The following is a 14,944-nucleotide window of genomic DNA, read 5'->3' as shown; positions in this document are numbered from 1 at the left end:
TGCCGCTCACGCGCCTAATCAAAGGGCTTAAGCATAGAAGCTGCATGCAGGGCTTACGCATGTCGTTGGGCGGCCTGCTAAGCGCTGGACGAATAATGTTTAAAATTGCCAGATATTGCTATCTTTTATGCCTTTTGATCCTTTCTTTTGCACAAAAACGATGCCTGTATGCGTGTATCCCATAGGATACACCATTAAGTCCCCCTTGTTTAATAAAGTCATTAAACTATAAAATAAAATATGCCTTTTTTTCTCGGGGACATAAACTGCTGTAGCTGTCTGTTACTCTGTCTTGACATCACCCTTCAATGATGACTTTGCCCCCAAAACTTCCCTAAAATGATATTGAATTATTATTTGAAATACAAAATTAATACCAATTAATCTAAGCTGCACACGTGGTTCAATCTTGCCCTTTCATCTTCCAACAATTTGACTATAAATAGTCCGTCCCCATTTCATTTTCCCTTTTCCGAAACTCTCAAAATTTCTTAAGGATATTCTGCAATTACATCTAGGGTTCATAGCAATTATTTTCGCAAGGTTAGTTCTCGATTATCTTTCTCCTCTGTTTCTGTTTCTTTTCAAAGTACTACCATGGCCGAGTCTAGCAGCACATCTTCCCAGAAGGATACACGCGATGTAAATACGATTCCATCAAGTATAACAGAAGCAGATATAGATAAACTATGTATAGCATACAAAAATCTTAGTCGTTTAAATCTTGTAGTCCCTTCTCCTAACGATAGAGCCAATAAACTTCCCGCAAAGATGATCACCCTGTATAAATTGCAATTGACTGTAGGAAACCTACGTATTCCCCCCTTCTGTTTTTCTTCAACGAGTTCTTTCCCATTACGGTATAAGTTTGAGCCAAATTCACCCTTTTGGCTTACAAAAAATAATTTTGTTTGAGATTTACTGTAATTGTTTGTATAGAGAGCCCAAAGTCCTATTTTTTTCATGAGTTATTTAGAACTCGTTTGGTTAGCCAATGCTGGTATACGTTTGACTGTAAACCAGGGAAACCATTTACCGGTGATTAGGAATCATCTTTGAAAAACTAGAAAGAACCCTTTTTCTTTGTAAATGAGAGGGTGATTCAGGATTCATGGGCGAATGTTCGTAAGTGGAACAAAACTAGGATTGGTGTTAGTAAGGCTATAGAGTTGTCAAAGGATGAAGAAACAATCATAGAAGCGTGGAAGACGCTGAAGTTGCCACAAAGATCATACGTTGATTATTAAGCCATCTTGGTCCGCGACGGAATGAGTGACAATTGGCGGTCTGGGTTTTTGCCAGTATTGCGCTGGGCAGGCCATGGTAGGATCCTTTATGAATATGTTATGCTTTTATTATGTTAACAGGAGCCATTTTTGTTCTTATATATGCTTTTTTCTGCTTGCATTTGTGTTTGTCAGAGGGAGAAATGAGGGTTTACAAAACTTTTGATAAATCCAACCTTGACAATGTGCTTGTGTTTGAACGGGAAAAAATTGCTGAAGAACTTGAGGCTGAGAAAGCCAAGGATGCTGAGTTTGAGCAGTTGATTAAAAGCCTTGAACGGAATACGGAGGGAGAGGGTGGTTGTTCTGCACAACCATCACCTGAAGTGGAAATTATTGAATTCACCCCTCGTCCGCCTAGCTCAAAGAAAACTGCAAAACACTCAAAGCGTGCTGGTAAGCGCCCAATAGTTGAAGCTGCTTCTCCACCCAAAAATAGAGAAGTATGTTTTGTTCTTATGTATTACAATAATGCATATATCATTCCGTTATGCTTATTTGTTTCTTTATCCCTCAGGAATGATTCTGCAAGATGAAGATGATGATGAAACCACCGCTGGTGGTAACAATGATGATAACAATGAAGCTGATGATGATGAGGATGATACTAATGATGATGATATTGTTGAGACGCCACCTTTTTCTAATCATTTTCTATCAAAAGTTCCTGGTATTACACAATCTTCTTCTTCTTCTTCCCAACCGCCATCCCTCGTTCCGCTGGCCGATTTAAAAACATTTCTTGATGATCCCCTCAACAAATCCGATAGCCTCGTTGAGTTTTTGAAGGTAAATCTTCTATTTGAAAATTTTAAATCAGCTACCATTTCATTAATAGATAATAATACGCTTATTGTAATTATATGTTTCATATGCAGACAAACACAATCGTTGATCTGTCCTCCTCATTATCCACCATGACCCTCAAACAAAGCTGTCAATTGCTGCATCTCTGCTGCTACATACACAACATGTTCTGCATAGCCTCAAAATGCAGGAGGCACAAGAATCCATTGTAGCCAATGTTGTTCAGAATGCAGCCAAACTAAAAAAGCTAGAGGTAGATGTGCAAGATTTGCACAATAAGTGGAGGAATGCAGCTGATCTAGTGCAGAAGAGAGATGATTCGTCGAAGCTGGTTGAAAGTAAATGTGTGGAGGTGAGGTCTGAGAGAGATAAGCTTTTGGAGGAGAAAGAGAAATTGTTGAAGGAGATTGAAGATTTGAAGAAGGCGGTTGAAGAGAAAAAAACATTTGGCTGAGGAAAATGCCACATTTGCTTCTGATGCATAAAAGAATTTTACATAACTGAAATCTGGCATTCCTGGTCTCGTGCAGAGGGTATTAGATTTTGAACTTGTTGGCCAGACCTTTCACAAATCTCTTTAAGCTTCCACTACAAAAGATATTTCAGATGTGGTTGAAGAGGTTATCAACCTCATCCCCAACAAACCGGATCCCTTACCAGTTGGAATTGTGAAGCATATCAAACCTAATGCTGCACTGAACTAGAGACTGCCAAAGATGAAGTTGCTGCTTTAAAGATTGTTTCTTTAGAGGAAGTTTGTAAGAGGGAGAACATCTCTGTGAAAGAGATATTGGATGTGGCAGTGTAATTTAAAACAATTTGGGATATCTATAATAATTGTATAATTTGCATTTTGTTCTATATATATCGGATAGTTAATGCTTAAACAACTTTGCCATGCTTGAGTATGCTTAACATATGCTTTTTTATTGATGAAAAAAATATGCATGTTTTAATAATAGCAATGATAAGCTCTTATGCCATAGCATATATGATTGCTTAAATTGTGTCTTCATTATGTTATCCTGTCAATAAAAGACATTTGCCTAAACTGCTTTTAGTATGACAAATGCATTAAATCATCATCCATTGTCCGTTCTGCGCCAAAAGCTTTGCTTGATGTAACATATGGTGTTTTTGTTCAAGTTAAAATTTTAGAACAAATGATGAATTTTGCCAATATGATATATTCTGGATATAAATGAGTCAAAAAATAATAACCGTATAAGACTTGTAAAATATGTTTTGAAAGAATAAGCACTACTCCGTATAGCGTGCTGCGCTTAGGCGTTGTGCGGCTTGAAAAATACATTTGTAGTTTTATGTGAAAATTTTCTGTTTTTCGTATAAATGGATTTATGCAGTTGAGATAAACCATTGTATATGTCATGACATTAAAGAGAGATTGTATTTTTGCCGCGGTTCTCTCTAGTGAAGTTAACACTTACACTAGCCGATCCCTTGTGTCTATAATGTTGACACAAAAGCTTCTACCATCGGGAGCTGATGATGCAGCGGAGGCGTACGAAATACTATTATTTTTACTACGGAATACGATACTAATTACACAAGTTTTATATATTTAATTTACAGATGGGATATACCTAAACTCTGCTACAACACTATAGGCAGTGTACCTAATCGTAGAGTAGTATAGTTTTTAGTAAGTCCGGTTCGTTCCACAGGGAGACGACTTATTTTACACTATATTTTAAACAACTATATTTGTACAATATATAAATAATTATTTATAGTAATAATATATAAAAAGGGGGTTTACCGTTTAATGACCGGTTTGTCGATTTTAAGTCAAACGTAAATATAAATGACGATAACTAAAATAACAATATTTAAATGACGATAATTAAAATGACAATAAATAAAATGTAATTAAAAGTACGAGGAAATATAAAAATACAATAATTATGCTTGTTTAAACTTCTGTAATCATGATGTTTGACGTTTTGATTTTAATTTATTACTCTGGGTTAATTGTCCTTTGTCCTGGATTTTTTGATACGTCTATCTGGTTTTTGTCCATAATAGTCCATCGGTCATAATTATAAAGTGCGAGTGTCATTGTCAAATTACCCTTATACCCGAAGTCAAATATTCCAACTAATTAAGGATTTAAACTGTGATGCAGTTATCACTTCTGTCAACAATTACACAGTTATCACTGTATGTAATCCACCCCTGTTTTGATTAGATATGAATATTAATTTACCCACTTGATCAGTTTGAATAATCAATTACCCAACCCGAATAATTAATTAAATGATTATAATAGATTCCGTATGAACGTCACTAAATAGGACAGCCACAATCATTATTAATTATTAGGTTAATTAATTTGAAGATAGGTTCGACAGACTCCAATTGTAACGACCCTGGATTTTCCAACGTTTATTTATTAATAATTATTATTAATACTTGTGATTTAACGAATGTATGTTATTACATTTACTTGTTACCATGATTGATCATACATGACTTTAAAATGCCCGAAACGTCTTTGTGACACATGAACTTTTCACGAATAATATTTAAGATATTATTTACATTCATCATTAATTATTATTAATCATTTTTAATTAACTAAGTTTGCTAGTTAATTACTTGGGCTCTTATTGGATTATTATTTATTTGAACTTGGGCTTACTTATTTAACTTGTTACTTACATACATACTTGGGCCTTATAATTGTACATGGGCTTAGAAGCCCACCCTACACCCTTACATGGATTAGTTAGCCCAATTATTTATGCTAGTATTGCTTTCAAACTTAACTAGCTTGCTTAATGCTTATGGAATATAGTTACTACACAATTACATCTAGTCCCCATGAACACACCTCTAATAACTGAGAATACATGCGCATTTTACGTTTTACATACTAGGAACAAGTACTTAAACTTATATATGTGTGGGTTATACAACGGCATAAACATTCCCTTTAGCTCGGTAACGTTTAGTCATTGGTTTTTGAACCGGTGAATGCGAATCTTAGATATGGATCCATAGGGCTTGACATCCCCACTCGGGCTAGTAGAGCTAGCATTTAACGGGTGTTTAATACTTCGTATACATACGCACTTTCCAAGTGTACTTTCAGGGGGTATAAACGTTAAGTTAGTTACCAAGTTCCCACGGTTAAACATATACTTTATCATACTGTTTTGAAACGCTCTTTGTAGCACTGAAATCTCGTGGCCTACCTTACATACTGTTATACTTAAACTATAGCTCACCAACCTTTGTGTTGACGTTTTTAAGCATGTTTTTCTCAGGTGCTTAAGGTTGCTTTCGCTGTGTACTAGTCTTGCTGTAGTCACCCGCTGCTCTAGAGTTGTCACCGCATGAACTGTTTATCTTGCATTCATAACTTTAATACTTTTGAACGATGATTTTTAATGACCTAAGGGTCACGTACTACTACTATTTGCTTCTGTTCATTGAAGCATACTTTTGATGTAAAACATTTGACGTTAGTTATGACGTCACCTTTTATCATGAATGCAAACTTGTTTTGAAAAGCATATAGTGTTTGACCTTGTAATAATCCTGTTGTTGATGATTCGTACATGATGGTTTTGTACGGGGCATCACATTTGGTATCAGAGCCGTTGTCTTTGCGCTCAAATTATGGAGACACTATCTTTATGGAACTAAGAGCACCATCTTCACCGACCACAAAAGTCTCCAACACATCTTTGATCAGAAGCAACTGAATATGAGACAGCGTCGATGGATCGAGACGCTGAACGACTATGATTGTGAACTTCGTTATCACCCTGGCAAGGCCAATGTTGTAGTTGACGCTTTAAGCCGAAAGGAGAGGACGGCACCGCTTCGTGTTAGGGCTCTGAACATCACCATCCATTCAAATCTCAACAGTCAGATCAGAGTAGCCCAAGATGAGGCTCTCAAGGAGGAGGATATATCTCATGAATATTTGAACATTCTTGTCTCTCGATTCGAGGTTAGGGAGTCTGAACTCCGATGTTATGCCGGAAGAATTTGGGTACCTCTTTATGGAGATCTACAAAACCTTATACTTGATAAAGCGCACAAATCGAGATATTCGATTCATCCCGGAGCGGGCAAAATGTACCACGACCTTAAAGAACAGTATTGGTGGCCGAATCTTAAGAAGGACGTTGCAACTTATGTTGGTAAGTGTTTAACTTGCTTGAAAGTTAAGGCCGAGCATCAAAGACCTTCTGGGTTACTTCAACAGTAGGAAATCCCGCAATGGAAGTGGGAAAGGATAACAATGGATTTCATCACCAAACTACCAAAGACGGTGGGCGGATACGATACTATTTGGGTTATTGTTGACCTCCTTACTAAATCTGCACATTTCTTGGCTATGAAGGAAACGGATACGATGGAGAGACTTGCTCAATTATACATCAAAGAGGTTGTTTCTCGTCATGGTATACCTTTATCGATCATCTCAGATCGAGATCCCCGTTTTGCTTCTAGATTTTGGCATTCTTTACAAGAAGCCATGGGAACCCGTCTCGACATGAGTGCTGCATATCATCCACATACCGACGGGCAAAGTGAACGTACGATTCAGACCTTGGAAGACATGTTGCGTGCATGTGTCATTGATTTCGGAAAGGCCTGGGAAAGGCATTTTCCGCTCGCCGAATTTTCTTACAACAACAGTTATCACTCGAGCATTAATGCTACACCTTTTGAAGCATTGTATGGCCGCAAGTGCCGATCTCCTATTTGTTGGCCGAAGTAGGCGAAAAGCAAATCACCGGACCCGAGGTAGTCTATGAAACCACGGAGAAGATTGCTCAGATTCAAGCTAGACTTAAGACTGCCCGCGATCGTCAAAAGAGTTATGTCGTTCTTAAATGTAAAGACTTTGAATTCAACGTGGGCGACCGTGTAATGTTGAAGGTTGCACCTTGGAAAGGTGTGATTCATTTTGGAAAGCGCGGAAAGTTGAACCCGCGATATATTGGTCCTTTTGAAATCTTGGAACGTGTTGGACCCGTTGCATACCGTTTGGATCTTCCAACATAATTGAGCTCAGTTCATCCTACCTTCCACGTGTCAAACTTGAAGAAGTGTCTTGCTGCACCCGAACTTATCATACCACTTGAAGAACTTACTATTGATGACAAACTCCACTTCGTGGAAGAACCTGTCGAGATTATGGACCGTGAAGTTAAGACTTTAAAACGCTACAAGATTTCGATCGTCCGAGTACGATGGAATGCCAAACGAGGACCTGAGTTTACTTGGGAGCGAGAGGATCAAATGATGCAGAAGTATCCTCACCTTTTCTCGACTCCTCCATCTACCTGAGCTTAAAATTTCGGGACGAAATTTTCTTTAACAGGTGGGTAATGTAACGACCCTAGATTTTCCAACGTTTATTTATTAATAATTATTATTAATACTTGTGATTTAACGAATTTATGTTATTACATTTACTTGTTACCATGATTGATCATACATGACTTTAAAATGCCCCAAACGTCTTTGTGACACATGAATTTTACACGAATAATATTTAAGATATTATTTACATTCATGATTAATTGTTATTAATCATTTTTAATTAACTAAGTTTGCTAGTTAATTACTTGGGCTCTTATTGGATTATTATTTATTTGAACTTGGGCTTACTTATTTAACTTGTTACTCACATACATACTTGGGCCTTATAATTGTACATGGGCTTAGAAGCCCACCCTACACCCTTACATGGATTAGTTAGCCCAATTATTTATGCTAGTATTGCTTTCAAACTTAACTAGCTTGCTTAATGCTTATGGAATATAGTTACTACACAATTACATCTAGTCCCCATGAACACACCTCTAATAACTAACTTTTAACACATTTACATGCAAGTGACTAGTGGTTCTTTTCCTTCCCTCTTTTCAATTCCTCAGTCACATAGTGAACAAAGAAGGTATTAAGGTGGATCCGGCAAAGATAGAAACTATTGAAAAGTGGGAAACCCCGAAAACTCCGAAACACATACGCCAGTTTTTAGGACTAGCTGGTTACTACAGAAGGTTCATCCAAGACTTTTCCAGAATAGCAAAACCCTTGACTGCATTAATGCATAAAGGGAAGAAATTTGAATGGAAGAATGAACAAGAGAAAGCGTTCCAGTTATTGAAGAAAAAGCTAACTACGGCACCTATATTGTCATTGCCTGAAGGGAATGATGATTTTGTGATTTATTGTGATGCATCAAAGCAAGGTCTCGGTTGTGTATTAATGCAACGAACGAAGGTGATTGCTTATGCGTCTAGACAATTGAAGATTCACGAACAAAATTATACGACGCATGATTTGGAATTAGGCGCAGTTATTTTTGCATTAAAGACTTGGAGGCACTACTTATATGGGGTCAAAAGTATTATATATACCGACCAAAAAAGTCTTCAACACATATTTAATCAGAAACAACTGAATATGAGGCAGCGTAGGTGGATTGAATTGTTGAATGATTACCACTTTGAGATTCGTTACCACCCGGGGAAGGCAAATGTGGTAGCCGACGCCTTGAGTAGAAAGGACAGAGAACCCATTCGAGTAAAATCTATGAATATAATGATTCACAATAACCTTACTACTCAAATAAAGGAGGCGCAACAAGGAGTTTTAAAAGAGGGAAATTTAAAGAATGAAATACCCAAAGGATCGGAGAAGCATCTTAATATTCAGGAAGATGGAACCCGGTATAGGACTGAAAGGATTTGGGTACCAAAATTTGGAGATATGAGAGAAATGGTACTTAGAAAAGCTCATAAAACCAGATACTCAATACATCCTGGAACGGGGAAGATGTACAAGGATCTCAAGAAACATTTTTGGTGGCCGGGTATGAAAGCCGGTATTGCTAAATACGTAGGAGAATGTTTGACGTGTTCTAAGGTCAAAGCTGAGCATCGGAAACCATCAGATCTACTTCAACAACCCTAAATCCCAGAATGGAAATGGGAAAACATTACCATGGATTTCATCACTAAATTGCCAAGGACTGCAAGTGGTTTTGATACTATTTGGGTAATAGTTGATCGTCTCACCAAATCAGCACTTCCTGCCAATAAGAGAAGATGACAAGATGGAGAAGTTAGCACGACTGTATTTGAAGGAAGTCGTCTCCAGACATGGAATACCAATCTCTATTATCTCTGATAGGGATGGCAGATTTATTTCAAGATTCTGGCAGACATTACAACAAGCATTAGGAACTCGTCTAGACATGAGTACTGCCTATCATCCACAAACTGATGGGCAGAGCGAAAGGACGATACAAACGCTTGAAGACATGCTACGAGCATGTGTTATTGATTTCAGAAACAGTTGGGATCGACATCTACCGTTAGCAGAATTTTCCTACAACAACAGCTACCATTCAAGCATTGAGATGGTGCCGTTTGAAGCACTTTATGGTAGAAAGTGCAGGTCTCCGATTTGTTGGAGTGAAGTGGGGGATAGACAGATTACGGGTTCGGAGATAATACAAGAAACTACCGAGAAGATCATCCAAATTCAACAACGGTTGAAAACCGCCCAAAGTCAACAAAAGAGCTACGCTGACATTAAAAGAAAAGATATAGAATTTGAAATTGGAGAGATGGTCATGCTTAAAGTTGCACCTTGGAAAGGCGTTGTTCGATTTGGTAAACGAGGGAAATTAAATCCAAGGTATATCGGACCATTCAAGATTATTGATCGTGTCAGACCAGTAGCTTACCGACTTGAGTTACCTCAACAACTTGTGGCTGTACATAACACTTTCCACGTCTCGAATTTGAAGAAATGTTTTGCTAAAGAAGATCTCACTATTCCGTTAGATGAAATCCAAATCAACGAAAAACTTCAATTCATCGAAGAACCCGTCGAAATAATGGATCGTGAGGTTAAAAGACTTAAGCAAAACAAGATACCAATTGTTAAGGTTCGATGGAATGCTCGTAGAGGACCCGAGTTCACCTGGGAACGAGAAGATCAGATGAAGAAGAAATACCCGCATTTATTTCCAGAAGATACGTCAACACCTCCAACTGCTTAAAATTTCGGGACGAAATTTATTTAACGGGTAGGTACTGTAGTGACCCGAACTTTTCCATGTTTATATATATATTAAATGAAATTGTTATTTACATGATTAAGTGTTTCCAACATGTTAAGCAATCAAACTTGTTAAGACTTGATTAATTGAAATAGGTTTCATATAGACAATTGACCACCCAAGTTGACCGGTGATTCACGAACGTTAAAACTTGTAAAAATTATATGATGACATATATATATGGTTATATATATAGTTAACATGATATTATGATAAGTAAACATATCATTAAGTATATTAACAATGAACTTCATTTGTAAAAACAAGACTACTAACTTAATGATTTTGAAACGAGACATATATGTAACGATTATCGTTGTAACGACATTTAATGTATATATATCATATTAAGAGATATTCGTACATCATAATATCATGATAATATAATAATTTAAAATCTCATTTGATATTATAAACATTGGGTTAACAACATTTAACAAGATCGTTAACCTAAAGGTTTCAAAACCACACTTACATGTAACGACTAACGATGACTTAACGACTCAGTTAAAATGTATATACATGTAGTGTTTTAATATGTATTCATACACTTTTGAAAGACTTCAAGACACTTATCAAAATACTTCTACTTAACAAAAATTCTTACAATTACATCCTCGTTCAGTTTCATCAACAATTCTACTCGTATGCACCCGTATTCGTACTCGTACAATACACAGCTTTTAGATGTATGTACTATTGGTATATACACTCCAATGATCAGCTCTTAGCAGCCCATGTGAGTCACCTAATACATGTGGGAACCATCATTTGGCAACTAGCATGAAATATCTCATAAAATTACAAAAATATGAGTAATCATTCATGACTTATTTACATGAAAACAAAATTACATATCCTTTATATCTAATCCATACACCAACGACCAAAAACACCTACAAACACTTTAATTTTTCAATTTTCTTCATCTAATTGATCTCTCTCAAGTTCTATCTTCAAGTTCTAAGTGTTCTTCATAAATTCTACAAGTTCTAGTTACATAAAATCAAGAATACTTTCAAGTTTGCTAGCTCACTTCCAATCTTGTAAGGTGATCATCCAACCTCAAGAAATCTTTGTTTCTTACAGTAGGTTATCATTCTAATACAAGAACTTCGAGTCATCCAAGGATCCGTTGAAGCTAGATCCATTTTTCTCTTTTCCAGTAGGTTTATCTAAGGAACTTAAGGTTCGTGAATCGACCAGTGGCCAAGTCTTACTTCCCGACGAAGTAAAAATCTGTGAAAGTGAGTTATTGTAAAGACCCCGTCCAAGTCCCCCTGGACGAAATTATCAATATCTGGTTCCATTGCGATGATCGACTCCAAGTAATGTCTTTAATATGAGCAAAAGCACAGCGGAAGACTTAATTCGTACCTGAGAATAACATGCTTTAAAAAGTCAACATAAAGTTGGTGAGATATATAGGTTTGATGCTAGCAGCATTATAACTATAGACCACAAGATTTAAAGTTTATACATAATACACTCCTCGTGTATAGAAAAGCAGTTGAGCACTTGGTAACCATACTTAACTAAAAGTCATCGCAGCATATTCTTAAATAAACCCTACACCGTACCAAGTGTAGTAACGAGAACGAAGTACTGTGCAACCGTTAAATGCTGGTCGTCCAGCCCGGTTGGGGATGTCAGCCCGATAGATCTATCAACAGGATTCGCGTTTACGCTCCTCACGTAATTTGCAGTTACCAAGTATAAAGAAATATGCCATGGTACAACTCAACCGAGAATTTAGTTTTATCACTTGTGTCCATAACGTAATTCATAAAATGCATGTATTCTCATCCCAAAATATTTAAAGTTTAAAAAGGGACTATATACTCACCTAATGTATTTTGTAGTAAAAATACATATAACATCATTGAACACGTATAAGGTTGGCCTTGGATTCACGAACCTATATCATTTGTATATCTATTAATACATATAAACGTGATGGAAACCAATTTATATATATTTAGCTATGTATTAGGATTAATACTTCTATATAATCTTATTAATACCTATAATGTTTTATAATGCCTATTTGATATATAAGTTAATTATCATTATATCAATATAACTAATATTTATATTAGTTAAAACGTAGTATTATGTAAAGTTAGTATAATTATGAAATAATTATATTTTTATATAAATAGCTCATGTTTTGCAAAAAAATTTTAATAATTGTAATAATAATAAGATAGGGACGATGATAATAATAATAATAATAATAATAATAATAATGATAATAATAATAATGATAATAATAATAATAATAATGATAATAATATTTAGATGACAATATTAATTTTTAGCAGTAATACTAGTAATAAAATCAAGTTTTATGATACAGATAATATTAATTCTAATGGTAGTAAATATTTTAGTTAAAATGTTTATTTTAGTACTAATAATAATAATAACAATAATAAATGTAATTATTATAATAATAATAATAACAAAAAAATTGAAAAAAAGAAAAACTACCTTTAGAATGGCTTGTAAAAATAAATGGCCGGAACGGGACTCGAACCCACGACCTCCCGTATACTCTCAACACCCCCTTAACCATTTGAGCTGCGGCTCTTTTCTGATTAAACCATACCCGATATATTCTTTTAACCCGTTCTAACCGTTACAATCTACTAGCTCACAAGAAAGTTCCCATGGGTCTCGGCCCACTTCATAAAAAAAACCTACTCGTGTCTTTAACATCATCTAGCCGACAAATTACCAATACTTTTATAAAGTTTTTGGGAATTAAATAAATCAAGTGGGGTATTCGGTTTATCATATTTCTTCATCTTAAACATTCTCGTGACCCAAAAGTGGATCTAATTATCTTGGTGGATTGACTTTGGGTTTAATCACAAACGAAACTAAAGGGTATTATTAACCACAATTGAATTTGTCGAGTCCTATTTCATTCTTTCTTGCTCGTCCATATCAAAAAACAGAAACACAATATCTGCAGTAATACAGCGATGATTGTGTTTGGGTTGTTCGACTGAGACAGAAAAAAAAATATATATATAAAGTTTATTCGATGGGTTGGTAACGGGTGGTGATCCATGGTGAGTTTTGATGGCGTTCTTGATCTTGGTTCAAGTCGTAACAGAAAATAGGAACGAAGAGGAAGAAAAACACACTATGAACTTTATATATTTGTATAAGGGGAACAAAACAATTTAGGGTTTCTTTATTCTTGTGCATCGTTTATGTAACTGTTGGTTTGTGAAAACAGAAGCGAGCAAGAGGGACAAGGTTGTGGAATCGGTTGTAAAAGCAGAAAAATAGAAGAAGGAAAAAGGTAGCGTAGCATTCGCAATTTATAACAGAAAGATAGATATAGCAGCTACAGTTTCGTGAACTCTTTGCAGGTGACGGTTTTGAGTGATCCTTGGAGTGATTAGGTGATGTTAAGGTTCTAATGGGTTCATGATAATGGTTATGGTGGTTAAAACAAAGATATAACGTTTGGTTGGTAGATGGTGGTGATCAAGGGTGATGAAAGTGGTGGCTCATTGGAGTGGAGGATGGGTGACGGTTTGAAGTGATAATTCATAGTTGTCCAAAGTAACAGCAAGATGTTTGATAGAGGAGGTGGGTTGTGAAGTTTTCGAACAAAACAGGAAGTAAACAGAAACGAATAGCAGGTGACATATATGGATTAATAGATACGAAGTAGCAACCTGTAACGACCACTATAGAAACAGTAGTTCACGAAGAAAGTTGCAAGTTTTATGGTGATGTTTTGCTATTGTGATGAAGGTGGTGATCGTGAGGTTGTGAAGAAAGAAGCCGGATAGTTGTAGCAAATTATGGTAGTTGTAGTTTGTTGAGGTGATGGCTTGTGAGTGGTGATCGATTGGGGTAGAGTGATGGCGGCAATGGCCGGTGGTGAAAGGACCCGTTCATATACATTATAAACGATTCACAATAGTTGATTACATTGCGAGGTATTTGACCTCTATATGATATATTTTACAAACATTGCATTCGTTTTTAAAAGACAATATTTCTTTACATCAAAAATTGACAGGCATGCATACCATTTCATAATATCCACTATCCAACTATAAATTGATTTAATAATAATCTTTGATGAACTCAATGACTCGAATGCAACGTTCTTCGAAGTATGCTATGAAAGACTCCAAGTAATATCTTTAAAATGAGCAAATGCACAGCGGAAGATTTCTTTAACACCTGAGAATAAACATGCTTTAAAGTGTCAACCAAAAGGTTGGTGAGTTCATTAGTTTATCATAATCATTTATTTCCATCATTTTAATAGACCACAAGAATTTCATTTCCAGTTCTCATAAATATACGTCCCATGCATAGAGACAAAAAATAATCATTCATATGGTGAACACCTGGTAACCGACATTAACTAGATACATATAAGAATATCCCCTATCATTCCGGGATCCTCCTTCGGACATGATATAATTTCGAAGTACTAAAGCATCCGGTACTTTGGATGGGGTTTGTTAGGCCCAATAGATCTATCTTTAGGATTCGCGTCAATTAGGATGTCTGTTCCCTAATTCTTAGATTACCAGACTTTAATAAAAAGGGGCATATTCGATTTCGATAATTCAACCATAGAATGTAGTGTCAATTACTTGTGTCTATTTCGTCAAACATTTATAAAAGCGCATGTATTCTCAGTCCCAAAAATATAAAGGGTAAAAAGGCAAATGAAACTCACCATACT

This window comes from Rutidosis leptorrhynchoides, chromosome 3 (assembly GCF_046630445.1).
Source record: "Rutidosis leptorrhynchoides isolate AG116_Rl617_1_P2 chromosome 3, CSIRO_AGI_Rlap_v1, whole genome shotgun sequence".
Lineage (NCBI taxonomy): Eukaryota > Viridiplantae > Streptophyta > Magnoliopsida > Asterales > Asteraceae > Rutidosis > Rutidosis leptorrhynchoides.
The sequence above is the reverse complement of the archived record's forward strand: the minus strand, read 5'-3'. Positions refer to the sequence as shown.